We start from the raw sequence: 21,441 nt of genomic DNA, 5'->3' as shown, positions 1-21,441 counted from the left end.
TTAAGAGTAGGAGACCGGAGGAATTGGCGCCTCCGTAGCCAGGTGCAGCAGTGCGTAGCACACGCTTCTTGATTAGCCCGGGGTTCGAGCCCGTGACCACCAAATACGGAGGATGCAGAAAGGCCAGGAATGACCACCGCATATTCCCGGAGCAATATGGCCTTAGTTGCTAATGCTCCTAAAAACCAAATAACAAACAACAACCGGCGGAATTACTTAACAAGTACAAGTCAATGCTGAAAAAAAAAAAAGCCATGAGTTAGGGTTGAATTTGAAAGTGTCTGCAATTCTGCCAAGACACGATAGAAGGGAGTACATAATGAGAGCCTTGTCGATCAATTCGGCCCTGGAGAGACTGTGCAAGGCTCAAGGGGTAGAATTTTTCTCAGCCTGGTCTGTGTTTGGTAACAGGAGAGACTGCTGCTACAGGGATGGGATACACTTAAATAGAAAGGGTGCAAGAATATTTGCTGATGCAACGAGGCAGAGTTAGAAGGGTCGGAAAACTGACAGCTTGGGGGATATACGGACTAATAGATTAACAGTAGCCGCTGGCAGAGGTAAAAGTGATTCTTGCACTACTTCTATTGAAATGCAATTGAGCAGCAGCCTGGAAAGCAAGGCAATGGGGATTTCCAGGACTGCTGGGAGTCAGTGGAACAAGTAAATACATGGGCTGTGTTAGGGAAACTAAGAGTAGAAACAGGTGCAGTATACTTGCATGTACGTCAATGCTAGGAGTATAGTAAATAAATTCAATGAGCTTGAAGTGTTAGTCAAGACATCAAAGGCAGATATTTTTGGGATATCATAGACATGGTGTCACACAGCGATAAGCAGTGCAGAACTGGAATTTGGGGAGTACAATGTGTACAGAAAGGGCAGACAGGACAGAAAGGGAGGAGGGGTTATGCTGTTAGTTAAGAAATACATAAAATCTAAGGAAGTGCATCCAATTGATGTTGGTGGACAATGCAATGTTGAGTCTGTTTGGTGTGACATAAATACTGGGAAAGGAAAAATGAGTAGGTGTGTGTTATAGGTCAAATGAATCTGATGAGTATAATGAGCAATTGTGCAGAGAAATGGAGTGAATCAGAGTGTCTTATAATGGGGAATTTTAATTTCCCAAAGATTGACTGGGATTTGTGAGTTGGTCACACACTAGCAAGGCTTTTGTGGATTTATTGGATGATTGATTTCTACAGCAGCATGTTCGGGAGGCAACTAAAGGGAGTAATACTCTTCATCTGATTATCAGTAGTGATTCTTCATGCATCAAGAATCTGCAGGTAAAGGAACCACTAGGTGGCAGTGATCACAGTCTGCTGAAGTGGGATTTACTCAAAGAGGTAACTACCATCAAGGGTAAAGGGAAGGGTTTTTGCTTTCGTAAAGGTGACTACGGTGGTCTTAGACAGTATTTAAATTCTATACGGTGGAACCAACTGATGATGTTACCAATAGCAAATTCAAAATGGGAAGCATTCAAAAAATTAATCTTGGAAGCTACTAGGCTTTTCATAACAAAGAAATATTGTTCAAGGTTTAGGCCTAAATGGATGTCAGATGAACTAATGAGACATGTGACAGAGAAGAAAAATGCGTGGAATACATATAAATTAACATGTGACACAGAAGCATATGATAGATATAAGCTGGTCTGTAATCAAGTTACAAAGGAGTTAAGGCAGGCGAAGGCAGATTACGAGAAATCTTTGGCAAAGGATGCAAAGAAAAACAGCAAACAGTTCCTTACTTATGTAAGCTCTAGAAGGAAGGGGATGAATCAGATTGGTCTACTTGATATCGATGGTTCAACTATTGATGATCCTGCTCAGGTAGCTAACAAACTAAATGAATATTTTGCATCTACATTCAAACATGAGGAGTTATTCAGGGAGGGGAATGCCAGAGGTGTATTCAACTCTGGCAGTAAGCTAGATAATCTTGTAATAACTGAGAGTAAAGTGGAGGAGAAATTGTAGAAGGTAAACATAAGAAATGCACCTGGTTTGGAAGAAATCTATCCAGTCATATTAAAGGAGGCGGTAAAGGAAGTAAGAAAACTCTTAGCCATAATTATGAGTTCCTTGGACTCAGGGGAGGTACCCATGGACGGGAAATGGGCAAATGTGACCCCAATCCACAAAGGAGGATCAAAGAGAGACACACAGGTAATTACAGACCTGTTAGTTTAACTTCTGTTCAAGGGAAATTAATGGAGGCACTGGTTAAAGAAGTATTGCAAGATCATCTAGACATGACTTCAGTTATAGCTCGGACACAGCATGGGTTTGTTAAGGGGAAGTCTTGTCTGACTAATTTGATTGGATACATAGTATCCAATCAAATTAGTCAGACAAAATAACAGTATCAAAGGAACTGGATGCAAAGAATAACTTTAATATCATATACAGTATTTGGATCTTAGAAAGGCCTTTGATACTGTTGCACATGAAAGACTGCTGCACAAATTGGAGCAGTGTGGCATTGGAGGCAAATTGCTGCTATGGATAAATGGATGGCTGAGTGGGAGAAGACAGAGAGTGGTAATCAATGGACACTGCTTTTCGTGGACTAATGCTATTAGCGGAGTTCCTCAGGGTTCAGTGTTGGTTCCACTGTTTTCTGTATTTATAAATGATATTGATGATGATATATCAGGCTTAATGTCCAAGTTTGCAGACAATATGAAGGTTGGCTGGGTTATTAATGACACTAATGACAGTACACTGCTGCAACAGAATCTAGAAAAGCTGAGCAGATGGGTTGAGAGGTGGAAAATGAAGTTTAACATTGACAAATTTAAAGTACTACATATGGGAAGCAGTAATCCCAGAGTAACGTATCAACTCTGTGGTACCACACTGACAGTGGTAGAGAATGAAAAGGACCTGGGGATAATTGTGCAGGCAGATATGAAGTTTTCTGAGCAGTACAGACGGTCTGGAAGAGTAGCTCATGGTGTCTTGTCAATGATATACAGGAATTTTTCTATCAGGGATAAGGAGGTGATTATCCCCTTGTTGTATAAGGAGGTGATTATCCCCTTGTTGTATAAGGCAATGGTCAGGCCACACCTTAAGTACTGTATACAGGTCTGGAGGTCTCATTTTAAGAGGGATGTAGAGCTGTTAGAACGAGTACAGAGAAAGGCAACAAGATTAGTGAACAGAACAAAGGGTTGCTCTTACGAAGAAAGGCTTAAGTTTTGCAAATTACAGTGTCTAGAGACTAAGCCCTACGAGGTGATTTGATTGAGGTGTATAAAGCCTTGAATGATTTGAGCATGCTCAATGCTAATGGAATTTTTCCTCTTGTTCAGAATAATCACCTGAGAGGGCATAAATTAAAATTGAGGAAAGACGGTTGTAGGATAGATGTGCGGATGTTTGCCATTAGCCAACGGATGATTGATTGCTGGAACAAACGTCCGTCTTTCGTTGTAGAAGTTGATAGCTTAAATAGATTCAAGGCAGAACTTGACAAACATTTGGAGCGAGGAGGGGATGGGTGAAATATGTTTTTTTTTTTTTTTTTTTTTTGGCTGATGCTATATAAGCGTACTTTCTTGCATCATGTGCCCTTGCTAATGCTAAAACGATATCAAATTATTTTTTGCATTCCGTTCCTTTGTAACCACATCATAGTATACAACCATATTTGCCAGACAAGACTTTCCCTTAACAAAACCATGCTACGTCTGAATTATTACTTCAGTCTTGTCTAGGTGATCCTGCATTGCTTTTTTAACCAGTGACTCCATTATTTTTCCCCGAACAGAAGTTAAACTAACAGGTCTGTAATTACTCGTGTCATCCTTTGATCCCACTTTGTGAATTGGGGATATATTTGCACATCCCCAATCAGTGGAGGGTTCCCCTGAGTCCAAGGATGCTCTCATCATTATGGCTAATGGTTTTCTTACTTCCTTTGCCGCCTCTTTTAATATAACTGTATAGATCCCATCCACCCCAGGTGGCTTTCTTATGTTTAACTTCCACATAACTTCATAACTTGAACTTAAATATTCTATGAATATATAAGTATATATTAGGTAGCACTTTGATTGCGAAAGTGATCAACTTAGTAAATCCACAGTTGGTGATGGCCAAAATCAGATGAGAAGTTTAAAGGAGTCGTTTTGACGGATTTTCACCTTTATTTTTTGAAAACTATTGACGAAAAGAGTCCTAAAAATTAACAGTAACTGAAGCTCAGTTCATCTATTATACTAAAGAAGCCAAAATGAAATTTATGAGCTTTAACTACATATTTTGGTAAATTTCGATGAATCCACCGCATGAAGAGACATGATTTATGTTCAGTGTCGAATTACTTACTTCCTTGAAACTTTTTAGTGGGCAGTTTGAATTTTCCCAAGTAAGAGGACATTCGTACCTTGAATGTGATCAGAATATGAGCTTAACCAAAATCTCACGTCAAATTGCCAGAGGATTGGGGAGATGTAATAGGAACCAGCAGGAAACAACATTCGCATTCATCAGGTACTCTTCCGATATGTATGTTAAAGAACTGGACAGAATATCTTCAGCCGCTTTATATATTTCTTCTTCTTTTTTAAGATCAATGTTAGGAGACCAGGGAAATTTTGTTTCTAATAATACTTTAAATAAATGATTTTGTTTGGTGAGATATTTGGAACCCCAAACTGTTTTACCAAACTGATTCTTTTTTTTATTCTTTTTTAGAAAAAAGCCTAAATCTGCCCATGTTTATAGCAATCTGTTGTCGCTAATTTCTACAAACAGAGGTGGCGTTGGAGTTTTCGGGACCTTGTGCAAAATAACTGTAGCGAGGCCAGGTACAAAATAATTGCTCGCGGTAGATGATTGGTATTTGAAAGATCGTTTTCATAAAAAAATAAATATATTACAATATTTTACATTAATTTCAGAAACAAGAATGTTTTTAACATTAGACTTTAAAAACATAAAAAAGGTTAAACTTCACTCTATGCAAATACGAGAAGATAAACCAAAAACTTGAGTATAATCAATCTGGTAAACGCATTTCACATTATCCTGGGATGCTGTTGGTTATTTCATAAAATAATCAACAAATTCAGAAAAAGACTTGAATTAATTAGCGCGCATCTTGACAATAACCTAGATATTATCTAGAATAGAATCATTATAAGATATGAATAAAAGTAAAAATAAATAATAAATTACCCCACCGATTGTGTGTTGAATAACCAATTGAGTCACCAGGGATCCTTTCTCCCCTCAAAGAGAACTCTCTAATATAAGTTGATGGTAGGCATATAAACAAATTTATACTCAGTGAGACTTCGAATTGGGCAGATGGGATACAGGTGTGATTGGAAGCCCTAGTCCACCCTAGCACCCCACAGGCGGCGCCCCTGTAAAAATAATTATATAACGAGTGCGTGTGCTTGTATGGTTGTAGACATACTGGCTGCAGTCGAAATGTCCTGCTAATAACCACTGGATTGACAACAGAGAGAGAGTGAGCGGCCAGACCACACTGCTGGCGACACTACGTCTCGGGCTAACAGTTCGGCTGTACAAAGAAGGGCGGGGCGATAGGAGCAGCCTGGGAGCCCAACGTAGAATAAGAATGATTATCAATAACAAACAACCTTTTTTTTAAAAAAAAAAGGTCTTCATTGATTCTTGGAGTTTAATTGCACTTTATAATGCAATATAAAATAATTGTAGTTTTATTTTGTTCTTTAACATTTTAACGAGTCCTATAAAATCATTGTGAGCTGCAGTAGGGCGTTGGAATAAGTTTCCAACTAGCGTTAGAAATTTATTCCAACGAAAGTTGGCAGAAGAATTGGTCAAAGGGATGGACGAAGAAGTGAGATTGTTTTTCTTTCTACGATTGATCTGAAAGATTGCAGCCTGTGGATGGAAGGCCTCCACGGATATTTTGTGTTATTCAATTCTGTACTGTTGATAAACACGTAATACTGCCCACACAACGTATCTGTATGTATCTTATAATACGTATTCGAAAGAATAAAATAGGACATCATCGATATTCTGTTATGTTCCTTTTGATTTATAAGATATAGGCAGTTAAATGGACACTTTCAATAGGCATTAAAGTGGGAAAATGGGAAACCCAGCCCTACTTTTCCTACTAGAAAATTTGGGGCTGGGTTCCTGGCTCATGAGATATTTTTGTATAAATATATTTCAGTACTCATACATTTTATACACATGGAATAGTTATTGAATTTTCCAAGTGTACGCCAAGTATAAATAGACAAGTAATTCTATTATTGGATTTGTTTGAATATTGTAAAATTTTGCTTTCAATATAGTGAGTAAACTACTGCTTTAATGGACTTCGGAAATAACAGACATCATCCGATAAACCAAGCGTTTCGTCCGTATAGGACCCAGTGACATGAATGCTTGTCTGGTATACCGTAGTTATTTTCTCTGTTACGGAGCTATTTTTCTCACGATCACCTTCCCGTCTGCCTGCCGAGGGGTCACACATCAGTAAAGCGTCATCTGAAACTCTAGCAAGAGTACTTGAGAGCTCTTCCCTGCATAATATACACTCTGTGACCACTGAATTATGATCACCCCATCCGTAATGGGATATGCCGCTTAGCTCTTAGTTTAGGACGTAGTAAAGATATCACGGAGTTTCAAAAGAGCATGATTGTTGGAACTCGTGCGTTGGGTGCTTCCATATCGCAGATTGCACGTCTTGGTTGCTCACGGTGCGCTGTAGCTAAGGTGTACAAAGAATGGAGTCGAACGGATAAAACCACCTCCTGCCTACAGAACTGTAAAGGATTATGCAAGGTGGATGTTCGTGGTGAGTGAAGGGTGCTGCGCGTTGTACGGGCTCAATGGCAGGTCACTGTGCGACAGATGACATCGCAATACAATATGGGGAATGCAAGGACAATATCCCAAATGACGATGCATCGCACACTCAGACGCATGGAGTTCCACAGCAGACGACCCAAGGGACACCCTCTTTTCACCGCTGATCATTGTCGACGGCGAATGCTGTGGTGTCAACAACATGCTGGTTGGACACTGAAGGACTGGAAACGTGTATGCTGATCGGACGAGTCAAAGTTATTCCCTGCATCCAGTTCTTTTGTGACTGCATCATAGTATCCAATCAAATTGGTCAGGCAAGACTTTCCCTTACAAAACCATGCTGTGTCTGAGCTATAACTGAAGTCTTGTATAGATGATTCTGCAGTGCTTCTTTAACTAGTGCCTCCATTAATTTTCCTGGAACAGAAGTTAAACTCACAGGTCTATAATTACTTGTGTCAGTCTTTGATCTTCCTTTGTGAATTGGGGTCACATTTGCACATCTCCAGTCTATAGGTACCTTCCCTGAGTCCAAAGAAGCTCTCATAATTATGGCTAAGAGTTTGCTTACTTCCTTTGCTGCCTCCTTTAATATAACTGGATAGATCCCATCCCCCCTGAGTGCCTTTTTTATGTTTATCTTCAACAATTTTTCCTCCACTTTCCTCTCAGTTATTACAAAATCATCTAGCTCAATGCCAGTTTACTTCACCTCTGGCATTCCCCTTCCTGAATAACTCCTCATGTGTGGAAGTGAGGCATAGGAAGAAGACCGTCATCTATTCCAATACTGTGGAAAGCCTTGCAGATCCCTACGGACGTCTTCAGACATCTAATGGAGTTAGTACCTAGGCGAATAGTGGCTGTTTTCCGTGCGAACGGTGGTCCAACACACGATATTAGGTAGGTAATCATAATTCAGTGATCAGTTAGTATATGTATACACACACACTACTTTGTTAAGTAGTATGCATATATAATAGCGAGTAGGTTCCCCGTTAGATCTCAGAGGAGCCTGGATTCATAGTGGCATGAACTCAACCAGGTTTTGAGTGCCACAGGGATGCTAGTCCATTTTTATCCAAATGTCTCTCGCAGTTGTTGCAAATTGGATGGCTGCGGATCTGTGCTCCAAAGGACTCGTTCCATCTCATACCACAGGTGGTCACTGAGATCGCCGTAGTAGGCTGAATTTATTCTCATGTTCCTTGGGCAATTATCATGGAAAAATCAATATAGCAATAAACTTCGGAGTATCAACCCAAAACTTGAGCGATGGCTTTCAAGCTTCAATTCAATTCGACAACAGGAGGTAATATTAGCACGCCTACGAATAGATCACGCAAATATCACTCATAGTTATCTATTAATAGGGGAGACTCCCCCTGAGTGTCATCACTGCAACACATTACTTTCAGTAAAACATATCCTTGTTGAATGTCTAAAGTATACAAGAGAACGCCAGAATCTTTTTACTCCAGCCACAACAGAAAACCCTCTTACACTTATTTCACTTTTAGACAATAAAGCAAATGTCTCAAGCATTTTTACCTTTCTAAAAGTGATTAATGTATACCACTTCCTTTAACTAGTTAAAAACTAATTTGCTGGTACTATTTTTTGCAATTATATCTATCTGACAGGAAATAAAATTAATACTTACCATATGTATAGCGCACTATGGCCATAGTTACCGATGCGCCTAATAAATCTCTAAACCAACAACATGTTCCTTGATCCAATTTTGTACAATCAATCCTTGCCTTGTGACATGGCACATTAATTATCCTATTGAAAGACTTCATTCGCAGATAGACACTACAGCCATCAAGGAATGCACCTAGTCCACTGGTTAAATGTTACTCCATTGATATCAAGGGGTCTAATGTATGCCACGAAAACCCTCCTCGCACCATTACTTTTCCACCATCAGCCTGCGTTTTTCACCTTACAGGATGGGTCCATGAACTCACGCTGTTTTCACCATATTCTGATATTCTGCCCTCCCCCCATCTGCGTAAAACGGCAAAAACCGGGATTTGCCAGGCCAAGCAAATGTATTTCTGTGAAATACATTTTTAGTTACCGCTGTTGTACTACTCGACTACACAACTTATTTGACTGGCTGTAGCCTTTCTGTTACTCTGCGCAAGTCTTATTGGGATGTCGCATCAATGACCACAGGATTGCCGTTGGCTAGATGTTATTTGTTTATTGGACTAATCTCGCTACACCCGAGAGACAATCTTACGCGAAAACCCCAGCAGGGTTGCAATTTACGAGATACTCATACCAGCACGTCTGGCGCCGACTACCATGCTACGTTCGTTATTATCGTTAGCCATACTGTATGCCAATCGATAATGACATGACGAAAAGATCAAGGCTCTTCTTGCCATTGTGGCTTTTTTTTTTTTTTTTCCAATTGCTTTTTCAACTTCACCTGATTTTGGTTGTTTTAAATTTCACACAGTCGACTGGGGTGCACTTTGGGAGAGTTTCAGAGCTTTCTGAGCTATAACTTTCGATAATAAATAAATTATTTATTTATTTAAAAACTTGTATTTATTTAAAAATTAATAATCAACAAAAACAAGATTATTTTTTCTACAATCAACCAAAACACACCCATCGCATTACGAATCTCGCAATGAAATTTCGTTTCAAATAGAATGTATTTAAAAGCATTAGTTTCCGCATTTTCTTTAGGGCCTCATTCAGATATTTATATGTATTCTTTTTAAAGAGTATTCAAGTAGCTGAAATAGCTTTTGTTAATTATTATTATTATTTTGTTTCGCAAAAATCTGTAGCTGGAAATTCAGCTGTAAAAGCTTAATACGCTTCTAATCTGAATGCAACAGTGTACAACATTTAGTGGAGGGGAGGAATAATAAAAAACAAGTGAGTGGTGAATGAAGGGTCAAGAATAAATAATACATGGGAGAAGGAATATATATATATATATATTTTTTTTTTTTTTTTTATCAATGACACATTTTATATACGAATCTGGGATTTACTCCAAACACCACCATGACCTGAGCCATGACCAATGCCTAGTTTTGTATCTATAATTTTAAACTTAAGTGAGTCTTTATTACCACATTCCTAAGCAGACAATATTATCTAAAAGGCGGACGTAATACCGGTCGGCTAGCATGTCTTCCGCCATCGCTGATGACGTTGGAAGGCCGTTAACCCTAACTGAAATATTTCATCCTACCTGAATGTTTTACAACTGGACCTGATGGCTGCCAATAGCGCTCGTGGCGTCTCATTATCCTTGCTTAGCACCAAACGATAAGTATAGGTTAAGGCAGAAACAGAAATTGCACGCTTTGATACAGAAGTAAGGGAAAGACCATCCTAAAAAGCCGATGCAATCTCATAAGGACCAAGAGAAACCCACGCTTTGAACCTGACGATGATCCCATCGCATTCCAATATTTATTTTTCGAACTAAATTTATCACGAAAGAGTCGAATGGTCACTACATTATCATGCAAAGTGCACATTTTAGAGACTAATACATCGATAAGGTGGGAACTATTTTTCATTGACTGTTGACACGCAATAAAAATACAATAAAACAAGAGAGAAAACTTCAAAATCATTTTTAATATTTAATTAGAAATGTGACATTCAACATAAACCCCAGGGCTCACATCTGGTGAGTATGGACTTGGCACACCCAGGTTCCTGAGCTGGATATCATCATTCTCCTCTTTCTTGGTGATTTCCTTCTACTTCTGACACTCTCTCTCTCTCAGGGTAACTCAATTTTTTTTTTTTTTTTTTTTTTTTGCTGGTGCAGCATAAGCCTCGGGATTCCTTACACCATATGGCTAATAATAATCGGCTGTTTTTTTTAAACTAAGACAAGACAAGAACGTCAAATCATGTGTCTATCTTCCACTTCTCTGCAATTGCAGGTCGTACCATTTTTTTTCTGACAATAAAATCAAGCTTTTTTATAAAGTCGGAGGGGGGGGATAGTAGGACGCTTTGTCTACTTTGGTTAGAGTGCAATAGTTTGTTGTGCAAATCACTGGCGGATCCAAACATTTTTTCTAGGGGTGAGGGATATATAAATAACATTGATGATATATGTGATTCGCACTAATTGAAAATTAGGCTCGAATTTTAACCATTATATAATATACTTACAAGACGAATAGTTACCGCAATACAGTAGACCAGGGGTGGTCAACTTAATTTGTGATGCGATCTACTTTTTTTCTTCAAAATGTGCCGCGATCTACCATCTCAAGAATTTCATTGCACATGATTAAAAAACTTAACACATATTGAAAAATGTTGTCTTTAAATTTCATTCATAATTTTTATTTTAAATTCATACGCGTTTAAATTTTTAATTTATGCGAAGTTCGTGTCTTCATGTCATCTGCTAAGCTTTCAAAATCGGGAATATACTGTGATGAGGCCAACTGTAAAGAATCTTCTGTATGCAAGTCCGTAAGAGTACAGCGATTCTTCGTCTTTTTTTTTCAAATACGAAAAGGCCGATTCGCATAAATATGTGGAACCAAAACAGGAATTTAAAAGTTCACTGCATTTTTTTTACATTGGGTACTTTTCTCGGCAAAAATATTTCCAAAAGTCTTTTTCTGATGATCTGGCTTTTAGGAAGATATCGTTTCGCAATGTAATAATTTCATTTTCAAGTAATATTTTCTCCATGTTAAAAATCTCAGCGATTTTTTTCTTCAATTTTTTTTCGTATCTAAGTCGACATTAAATGGATAAGAAATATATTGAACAATGTCTTCAATTGTTTCAAAGCATCCACAACTTCCTCAATTTCAGAATCATATTTCTCACTGTTAAATTCAAAAACAGGATATTTTTGCAAATGAACTTGCATTTTTACAAAATGATAGAATTTTTTTTCTTTGAGATCCTTAGCCATTGCCAAAAATTGATATTTATATGCAGAAATATTACTACTAATCATGCCACCCACATTTTTATTTTTTCCTTGTAATTCCAAATTCAGATCACTTAATTTACTGTTAAATCTACTAAAAAAGCCAGACCACACAACCACTCCGTATCTTGTAACTGTTGATAATCATCTCCCTTTGATCAACATTTTTTTTTTTTTTTAATTTCATTCAGCAAATTTCGAAATCTCTGTAGAAACTTACTCCCACTCAGCCATCTCACATTTCTGTGTAATATCATATCTAGTTCATTTTCATCGAGTTGCATTTTGAAAAGTCTCCTTTGAAGAGATTGTCCTCTGATGGAATTCACGATTTTGAAAGCTATGTCCATAACACTTAGAATTTAATCTTTTGCTGGCTAAAACTTGTTGGTGGATGATACAGTGGTAACTCAAAAAATCTGGGAATTCACCATCCTTTTGGCACAATGCGATGAATCCGTTAAGACGCCCTGTCATTGCTTTGGCTCCATCTGTTTTTATTGATACCAGCTTAAATAGTGGTAATTTAATTTTTTCAATAAAATTTTTGAATGCGTTAAATATATCAAAACCTCTAGTTCTTTCTTTTAACGAAACCATACCCAGCAATTCTTCTCTAGTGGCAGAATTATCGAAAAACCCTACGAATAAAAACGAGCAATCGAGTTGTATCACTGTCGTCTGTAGATTCATCCAGTTGTAAAGAAAAGGACACTCCACTAGCAATATGAGCACGCAATTGTTCGCTCACATTTTTACTCATTTTTTTTCGATGCTTCGCATCACTGTATTTCGAGATAATTGCAGATCTTGCACTTTTAATTTCATTTTTTTTCTTAAAATTTTCAAAAAGAGAATCTGTTGTTTCCAAAAAAAATGCGTCTTTCATGAATTGACCATCAGAAAATGGTTTGCATTTTTTTGCAAGAAGATGACTCACTTTAAATGATGCTACAGTTATTGCTTTAGATAAATTATGAATTCTGATTGTGAATTCTGCACCGATATCACGGATTATACCACTGTTACATTTATTTTAAATTAAAAACCCTTCACTATGGCTCCTTTTTTTTTTATTATTGTTTTTTTTTTAAGAGTATAGCCTTCACATGGCCTAAGTATTCATGCTCAGGTGAACCAATAGAATAATTTAATGCAGTTACCTGACAAAATTTTAATTTTAGCAATGTAAATTCCGGGAAGCTTTTGATTGCATGATAAAATTAGAAAGTTCTTTGATAACTAAATAAGCTAAAAAGTATTGCCGGAAACGACATTTGAATATTTTTATTAGATAATAGAGTAGCTCTGATCCCATAATCTCCACAGAACGACATCCTCCGATATTAAGCCAAAATGCAATTCCATATCATTGGTTCGGTTGTCGGTATGTTTGCCTAAGAAATTAATGGTTCGAATCCAGCCTCCGGTACGGTTGTTGCGATTGCCCAATATTGTTAAATGTGCAATCGAGCTGTATCGATTGCACATTTAACGAATGATTTTAACGTATGTATTTAGAGGAAGTTTGAAATTACAATATACCACTTCTGTTCATTTTCAAACTCATTGAACATGATCGAACAGCACCAGTCCGGGAACTTAATTGCGACATCTTGTATGTTGTGCGGGCTGAAAAACTCGAAAAACACACAAGGGAATTCCTATTCCTTCCACCTGAAACTGACTAGGTACAGCTCAGACTGAAGAAGCCTTAAAGAATTCTTCTAGCCTTCGACAGAATTTGAACTCAGGCTTCTCCAACAGAATGACATATGGCGAACAGAATCAATTTATTGCTAAGGAGGAAATCTGAAGTTTGAAAAACTTAAATTAAAATAAAACGCATACAGCCCTCGTCCGAGACTAACTAACTCGGCCATAATTGAAAAAGCCTCTAGACGTTTCCTGTTGTCCTGGCTGGAATCAAAATCATTCCCTTTTCATGGCGTTGCAGATCGGCGAACGTAGCAAATTTGCTAAGGTTGAGAGGGCTAAGGTTGAGAGATCATTGCTTCTGTTTTGCGGGACTAAGAATTAACACTACATAAAGGAAATGTTTAATCATCTCATTTAATTCGTCACGATTTGCAAACAATTCGGAACTGAAAAATGCAAAATGCAAAAAAAAAAAATTTTATGATTAGGTTGTAGGGCGCACAGAATATCTCAGCTAAATGGTTATCATAATAATAAGTTTTTTTTTTTTTTAGAATACTAGTTACTAAGTAAGAACTTTAAATATTTCAGAAACAGTTGGATTGTTCTGAAATGTTTCTTTTGGAGATAGTGTAAAGCAGGAGTGGCCAACTTAATATGTGATGCGATCTACTTTTTTTCCTTCAAAATGCGCCGCGATCTACCATCCCAAAAATTTCATTGCACAAGGTGCACAAATCGAGGGATGACTGTATATTTAAAATTCGTCGTGATGGACCGAAATTAAATCCGCGATCGACTCGTTGGCCACCCCTGGTGTAAAGTCTAGTTTCCAGTTAGACATTATTTTATCTCGCAAATAAAACACTACTATATCATTTCCAAAAGGAGATTTAACCGTAAGGTGGTACTTGCCACATGCAGATGTAGAGGTTAAGGTATATGACCTATTAGGGGTGCGTATACTGTTGACACTTTCCAGTGACTCAGCCTGACGAAAAGTCAGAGAAAGCGTGAGGGTGTGAAAATGGCCACTTCACTCTAAGAGACTACACCTTCCGTACACTAAGGGGATAAAAATATTCTACTCTACTAAAGGTCTCGATTACTCCTCCCCTTCCTTTAATATTTCCTTAGACACCACGTGTAAACAGGAAACCCACCTTTAAGTGATTTTACTTATTGCATTCTCCTTTTTCCCAGCTTTGGTCGTTTGTTCAAAAAATGCATTGCTAACATTACAAATTGCCTCTTTTGTTTAACTTGTCTATATTAACTTTTTAATAGTGACTCCACCGTTTCCGTTATCCTTTCTCATAATTCAACAGTCTAACCTATAACTTACCTGCCACTTTAAACCGTCAGCAAAGTTTCTTATCCAAATTTACCATCTAAGATTAAGGATTTGCAATAAACTACTTTCTGTTTGGGATGTTGTTGTTGTAGTAGGATTTTAGGAGCATTAGCGACTAAGGTCATATTGTCTGTAAATTACGTGTGACCGTGTGTTCTGAGGTTGATTTTCTGTTTGCTGAACAAAAAGCCCGAGTTTCCGGGATAAAAAACCACGTTACCCTCGCCTGAGACCGACTAACTCAGCCACGTTGTGAAAAAGGCCCATAAAATTCCTCATGTCATCGATGGGACTCGAACTCAGGTCTTTTCCACCCGGTGTGGAAAGGACAGCGATTCTACCAACTGGGCTACCCACGAGGACCTGTGTTTGAGAATCCTTCAGAACATTACCAGTGCATGATTATACTTGGTAATTTTAAACCTTATTATTTCCCAGTTTTTTTCACTCCAAGTTCAACTGTAAGACTGACATTTTTAAATATTTATATAAATTAATACGTTTAAAACAACTTATTTAATCGGCAAGTTTAAATCTGTAATGTCGTATTTAAACATATTTAAAGGGAGTGTCAGTAAATTATTGGTGTGTTTCTGTAAATTTATGTACGTTTATATCAAACCACATGACATCCCTTTTTAAATATTTATTAAAATACATTTTTAAGCGTACTTTTACACGGTGTGTCTTAACTTTCGGAAACCTGTGTACAATTCGACTTTCATTAGTGTTGAACGCATGCAGACAGAACAGAAAAATTCGCTCATCAAACAGTATTGATCCCTTTTTATCGAAAACCAAACTACCTCTAATTATAAAACACTATAAAATGTTCACGTTAGATAATAAACTTAATAGACAGATAAGATCATCGTTAACAATTACGTTGCTTTTGAAAAATACTCGTTTTAAGCTAATTTCAACGATCTGTAATTATTGATGATGTACAGACACACCTTATTTAAACTCGTAATTTATGAGCCAAGTAATTTTGCTTAAAATTGGGTAGGCAGCTTATCGGAGAGTTCGTAAAGAAGCGTTTAAACGCTTATTTCAGGACGCATATAATCAAATAAGCTGTTGTTTAAAGTGATTTATGGAAATAACCTTACGCGAGGAAAATCAATCACGATGGAGAAGTAGAGGAAAATAGAAGTGTATTTGGTAGAAGAAACAGCTAAACATCTTTATTCATTTTAAATTACATTTCCATTAGTTTTGACAAAAATTCCATAAACGAAATAATTGTGTGGAGTCTAATAGGCTTTTCTGCATTTCTCCGACTTAATATATCAGGTAGGAATGGAAAATTTTCATTTTCGTTCTCCACTTCTTCAGTGGATAAATTTTGCTTGCCAGTTGAAGAGGAAACTAGTCTTACAGATTGTTTATGTTATTGGAATGAACAGTTGCTGTCAAATGATCAAAAAGGTCCATAAAACTAAAGTGGGTGGGTGGGTAGTAGTCGAAATTTATAAGGTCACTTTCAAGCGATGACATTTGCAGGAATTTAAAATGCGATTTAGGCAATTTACTGAAAGAGTCGAAAAGGGTATCGTAAAAGGTTATTGTTGTTGTTGGGTTTTAACAGCAGCAGTGACCAAGGCCATATTGCTCCGTATATACTGTTTTGTAAATTGCGTGTGTTCTGTGGTTGATTTTCTGTTTGCTGGACGAAAAACCCGAGTTTCCGGGAGAAAAAACCATGTTACCCTCGTCTGAGACGAACAACTCAGCCATGTTGTGAAAAAGGCCCATAAAAATTCTTCACGTCATTCATGGGAGCATAGGAAACTTACTCCTTTCGCCCGATATCGGCTAACTCAACCCCGATTAAACAGGTCTTGAGAAATTTTGAAGATCTTGAATTCCTAAAGAAAATCCTAAAGACAGACAATCAGCATCCTTTAACAATCACATATTGAGGCCAGTTATGTATAGGAACAGGCGTGTCAGTAACTTTCTTCAAATTCCATAATGTCCCAACTAATGGACGAAGAAAGTATAGTCAGAGCTGAAAACTTTTGAAAAATCAATGCAAATCACATCGACCTGTAAAGATCCATCTTGTGCATCAAACCGAAATTTCCACGACACTGCAAGATTAATTGTAAATTCATGTGGAACAGTGAAACTGTTCTACTTTTTTCCTTTTCTTTTTTGCAAGACTGTAAAAGTCTGGTTTTACTTCTCCCGTTAGGAACCAGGGAGTTTATTGCTTATTAAAATACATTCAAATGATGAGGTAGTAGCATCGCCGAACAGTTGTGGCACTCTTAAATAAACACAATAAATGAAACATCTGAAAGTAAAGCTATATATTAGTATTAGCACCAGCCATATAATGCTAGGAAGCCACAACCTTTGCTGTACCAGCCAAAAAAAAACATAGATAAGAAAATACAAATTACGCACTTCCCTCCTCGTGTTGTAAACTCCACTGACCTGATGGTCGTACCGGATTATAAACAAGAACTAATTGAAATATTCTACCCCTGTCCATCGAAATGCTCCATCAATGTTTAGGCCTGACGTAGCCGGGTGGTCAGGAGCGCGAGTGCAGTAGTCCACGCTCTTTGAGTGGACTGGGGTTCAAGCCTGTGACTACTAATTGCTTAGATAACGATTAACATTTATATTGATTAATTTATTGTAAACTCCAAAAACATAACTATCCAGCTGACCCTTGAATTTCTTCAAACTGTCAGCCTCAACTACCTGCAGAGACAACTTCTTCCAGTAATTAACAACTCACTGTCTAAAAGAAAACTTCCTACATTCTAGCCTAAACCTCTTCACCTGTAATTTGAATTTATAGCCCCTGGTTCTGGAATTTTTTATAACTGTGAAAATTCTGCCTTTAATACATCCTTCTTACATCTTTTATTTTTGTACTGCAATGTATTTTATTGGATAATACGTTTATGCTAGTTAAGTGTCTTCAAGACATAAGCACCAAGATGGAAACAAGAAAACGCCTTCCCCTGTATGGAATGGTCTTAGCAATAGTCACTTAAATGGCATTTAGAAATTCCTAATGATCTCCAAATTCCTAATATTCTTCAAACAAACAACAAAAGGTGAACCCACTACATTGCTAGAGGATCAGTCGCTATGCACGGAACATCCAGCAGTCTGGAGGCTCATTGCATACAATCGACGAGGTTGAATAACTTCATCTACTTAAAAGCAGAGAATTCTGTATGTATTCGATAAAATACGAAACAAATTTTGGGAATTTGGTAATTTAACGATCCTTGCTGACAGCAGATCAGCGATGGTCGCTATCCTTCTTCATCATATATAATAAAAAAACAAGTGTTTGGGTCTTATCTCGATGGGGGGGATGTTATGCGTTTCTTCATATATTTTTTTTTTCATATCGTAGCTGAGTTAGTCAGTAGAGGGTTGCATGGTTCTTCTCTCCCCCCGCTGGAAATTTGGAATTGAATTCAGAGGAGGCAAACAGACCAGAATGTACTAACTCCTAATAGCCTTAGTTAACTTGGTGCAAAAAGAGACAATTACGTGTTTCATTAATATTCGTACGTTGAATTATAGACATTATTATTAACAAAATGTGGTATTTCGATATATTAACAGTATAACTGACAGATGGAAATAACATTTCTCTAAAACTAACATATCTTTAAAGCAAACAAACGTTTAAACCATAGGGTCAGAAGGGACAGTTAATATTATGAAGGGTACCGGATGCGATATGTTCATCTTAGCCAACATGTTACTTCAGGTAAAGAAACTAAGATAACATTATAAACTTAAGGTATAAATTATTAGTTTATTCTGTCAGAAAATCCTTAAAAGTAAACCGAAAACAAAAACTGCTAAAACTTCACCGATATTTCTACACTGGGTGAAGTTGTTTGCAGAATTTGACGAGTTAATTCCACTGTGTCAATACGAACCACTGCGCCCAAATTCTCCTCTGTTATCTGTGACTACAACACTATTTTCTTTTTCTCTTCATTAATGAGACCATCTGTTTCACGTGGAATCCAATGGCAATAACATTTTTCTCGCAGTCATTCAACTCGAGAGTTTTAAGTCACTTAGTAATTATAAATAAGAAAAAAAAAATTCAGTAAATTGAGTTTCCTTTCTGTAAAAGTGCAACGTAACTCTTGAAGTGCTTGGAACGGCAGTGACCTCGAATAGGATGTCTTTTTAACTGTACTTTTATTTTTTTTTAGTTATTTATTTATCGTTCTTCAGAGAAAGAAGTCATTTGTTTATTTTTTATTTCGTTTGAATACAGGAATTACTTGAAAAATCTATAATTTCAAACCGGCTACTAATGTAGTCTAAACAAAATGTCTGTGTACTTTGCTTAGTCGTGCTGTAAAGCATTCAGATTTTTCAATTACGTCATTATCCTAATCCTTATTGCTCCATTATCAGTAAGACAATTTCCGACGAAAAACACGGATCTTCAGACAGAATGTCCTCAACATTCCCCTGATTTGGCTCCATCAGATTTGTTTCAAATCCCAAAGTATCAAAACTTATCTGAAAGGATTATTACTTGGAAAGGGAATTGTTCATTATTATGTTAATGAATTGATAGACACTACATTATTACGTCACGTGGTAGATTAAGTAATTTATTATCGAAATGATACAGTTTAAAGGAACTGACCCACCTGACACAGTTAGCACGAACTAAAACACAAACTATTTATGGCTACTTTTCAGGAACTCATTGTTTCCCATCTTCAGGCCTATGAGAACTCCTCAAACAATGTTCTATCCCCCATAGTCTGACGACTGGAAACAGTGAGTTCCTGAAACGTAGCTATTAATAGTTTGTGTTTGGCATAGAGGTAGTTCAATTCCTTTAAACTGTATCATTTCCATAATAAATTACTTAATCTCCCACGTGATATAACAGCGTAATGTCTCTCAGTTCATTAAAATAATAATGAAAGGATTTTGTATTTTGGATCTTTGGTGAAAGTCCAGCAGCGTACGTTGAGGGCACTAAAATCGTCAGTAAATTCCAGAACTGCTTTCAATCGTGGCAGAGAGAGAGAGAATGGCTTCCTTTGGCCTGTAGGGCTGCCTTGGAACTACTTTGAGGGAGACAAAAGCCACTAATTGGTAAGCTCATTTTAAATCAGTCCTGGAACTTCGTACACACAACTCAGAGCAACAGATTTAAATTTGGAAAAGCTCATAATAAAAAAATTGCAGCATTAAAAAAGCAATTGCAGGCATTTTTAATGGACAGTGTACATTTATTTGTTTGTTTTTATTTTTTTAATATTTATTTGTTTATTTTTCTTATTTTATTTAACAACTATCTTTAAGTACAGTATATTTATACTTAAATTATATAAGTAAAAAAAAAGGTATCGGGGGAGGGCAATTTCAAATCTCCTCCTACAGTAAAAATTCACTGAGCTGCTTCTAGATATTGCTAACTAAGAAACGAAGGGTTCCATTGGAAATAAATCTTTCTTAAGCTGTAATGGTAGTCAAAGAATACATCCTTTAGAAACTCATTCGTCCTTTTAAAATATCACTTACATTAAGATGTCAGTGTATTTCCTGGATGGCCAAAAAACTATTAAATTATAACGGACGAAAGAAATAAAGTAAAAAAAAAAAAAAGTAATGATATAATAAAGAAGGGGGGAAACGCAGGTGTTCACGAACACCGCAATATAAAATCGGGACCCTGATAAGGCGTGGTAATGTCACAATAGTGAACGGTAGCACGACACATCCTCAAGAAGACACCGAGGTGCCAACACCTACTAATCCTGTTTCCCCCATCCCCTAAACACATGCTCTTTCCAGCAGTTACCTCTAATTTCTGCCATGAAATCTGAGATGTCGGACACACGACGTAGTCACACTGACAACTGATCGCTACGTAGCACGCGGGAACTATACGTTTCGCTCGCAAGATGACAACACAAATACCGAAGTATCATTATCTTTGCAAGTGTCGCATGTAATACAGCTTTTCCTCTAACATAAAGAATCCACCTTCCTCCCTTCCCGAAGGCGAAAGCTAGACGACGACAACTGTCGTACAGGATCGCAGCTTAGAGGTCGAATGACGGTGAACTTCCGTCACAGCTTCGTTATCAGCATTCGTCTCGTTTTAGCCCCTTTCACACTGGGGAGTACGATAGTAATTACGGAGGAATTCAAGCAAAAGTGAACAGTGGATCGTCAACCGTAAGTATTCATTGGTACGCTCATTTTAGAGATTGTAGAGGACACGCATTCTCCTTGCCTCACCTGTATGCACTTGCGTGCAATGAGATCCAGTGGCTTGTGTCACCTTTCACGCAGAAAGAACATGCATTTTATTGCGTATAATTGTAGGAATAAAGGAAATTATACCTGCGAACAAACAATTAGCTGTGACCGACTATTCAATTTATACAATCAATCATGAATACCTCACGGTATTTTTTATAATTCAAACTGCGAAATTCAGAATGATTATACAAAATATCTTTCGGAAAAGAGGAATGTATGACAATATTCAATAGTGGAGAAATGAGTTGTTTAATATTACATCATCGTCAAATATCTGAATTTTACAATTCTACTCTTAGGTGGTGAACCCATCCAAAAAGTCGAACATCACAAGGATC

The 21,441-nt window shown here is 37.2% G+C and overlaps 1 protein-coding gene across 1 annotated transcript in view; it reads right to left on the bottom strand.

Annotated features, from left to right (window-relative positions):
• LOC150080557 (tetratricopeptide repeat protein 28) overlaps positions 1 to 21,441 on the bottom strand; it is a 305,395-nt gene that overhangs the window by 263,613 nt on the left and 20,341 nt on the right. The gene's annotated exons all lie outside the window — the stretch shown is intronic.

This window comes from Mastigoproctus giganteus, chromosome 9, assembly GCF_048544385.1.
Source record: "Mastigoproctus giganteus isolate SK-2022 chromosome 9, ASM4854438v1, whole genome shotgun sequence".
Lineage (NCBI taxonomy): Eukaryota > Metazoa > Arthropoda > Arachnida > Uropygi > Thelyphonidae > Mastigoproctus > Mastigoproctus giganteus.
The sequence above is the reverse complement of the archived record's forward strand: the minus strand, read 5'-3'. Positions and strand labels throughout refer to the sequence as shown.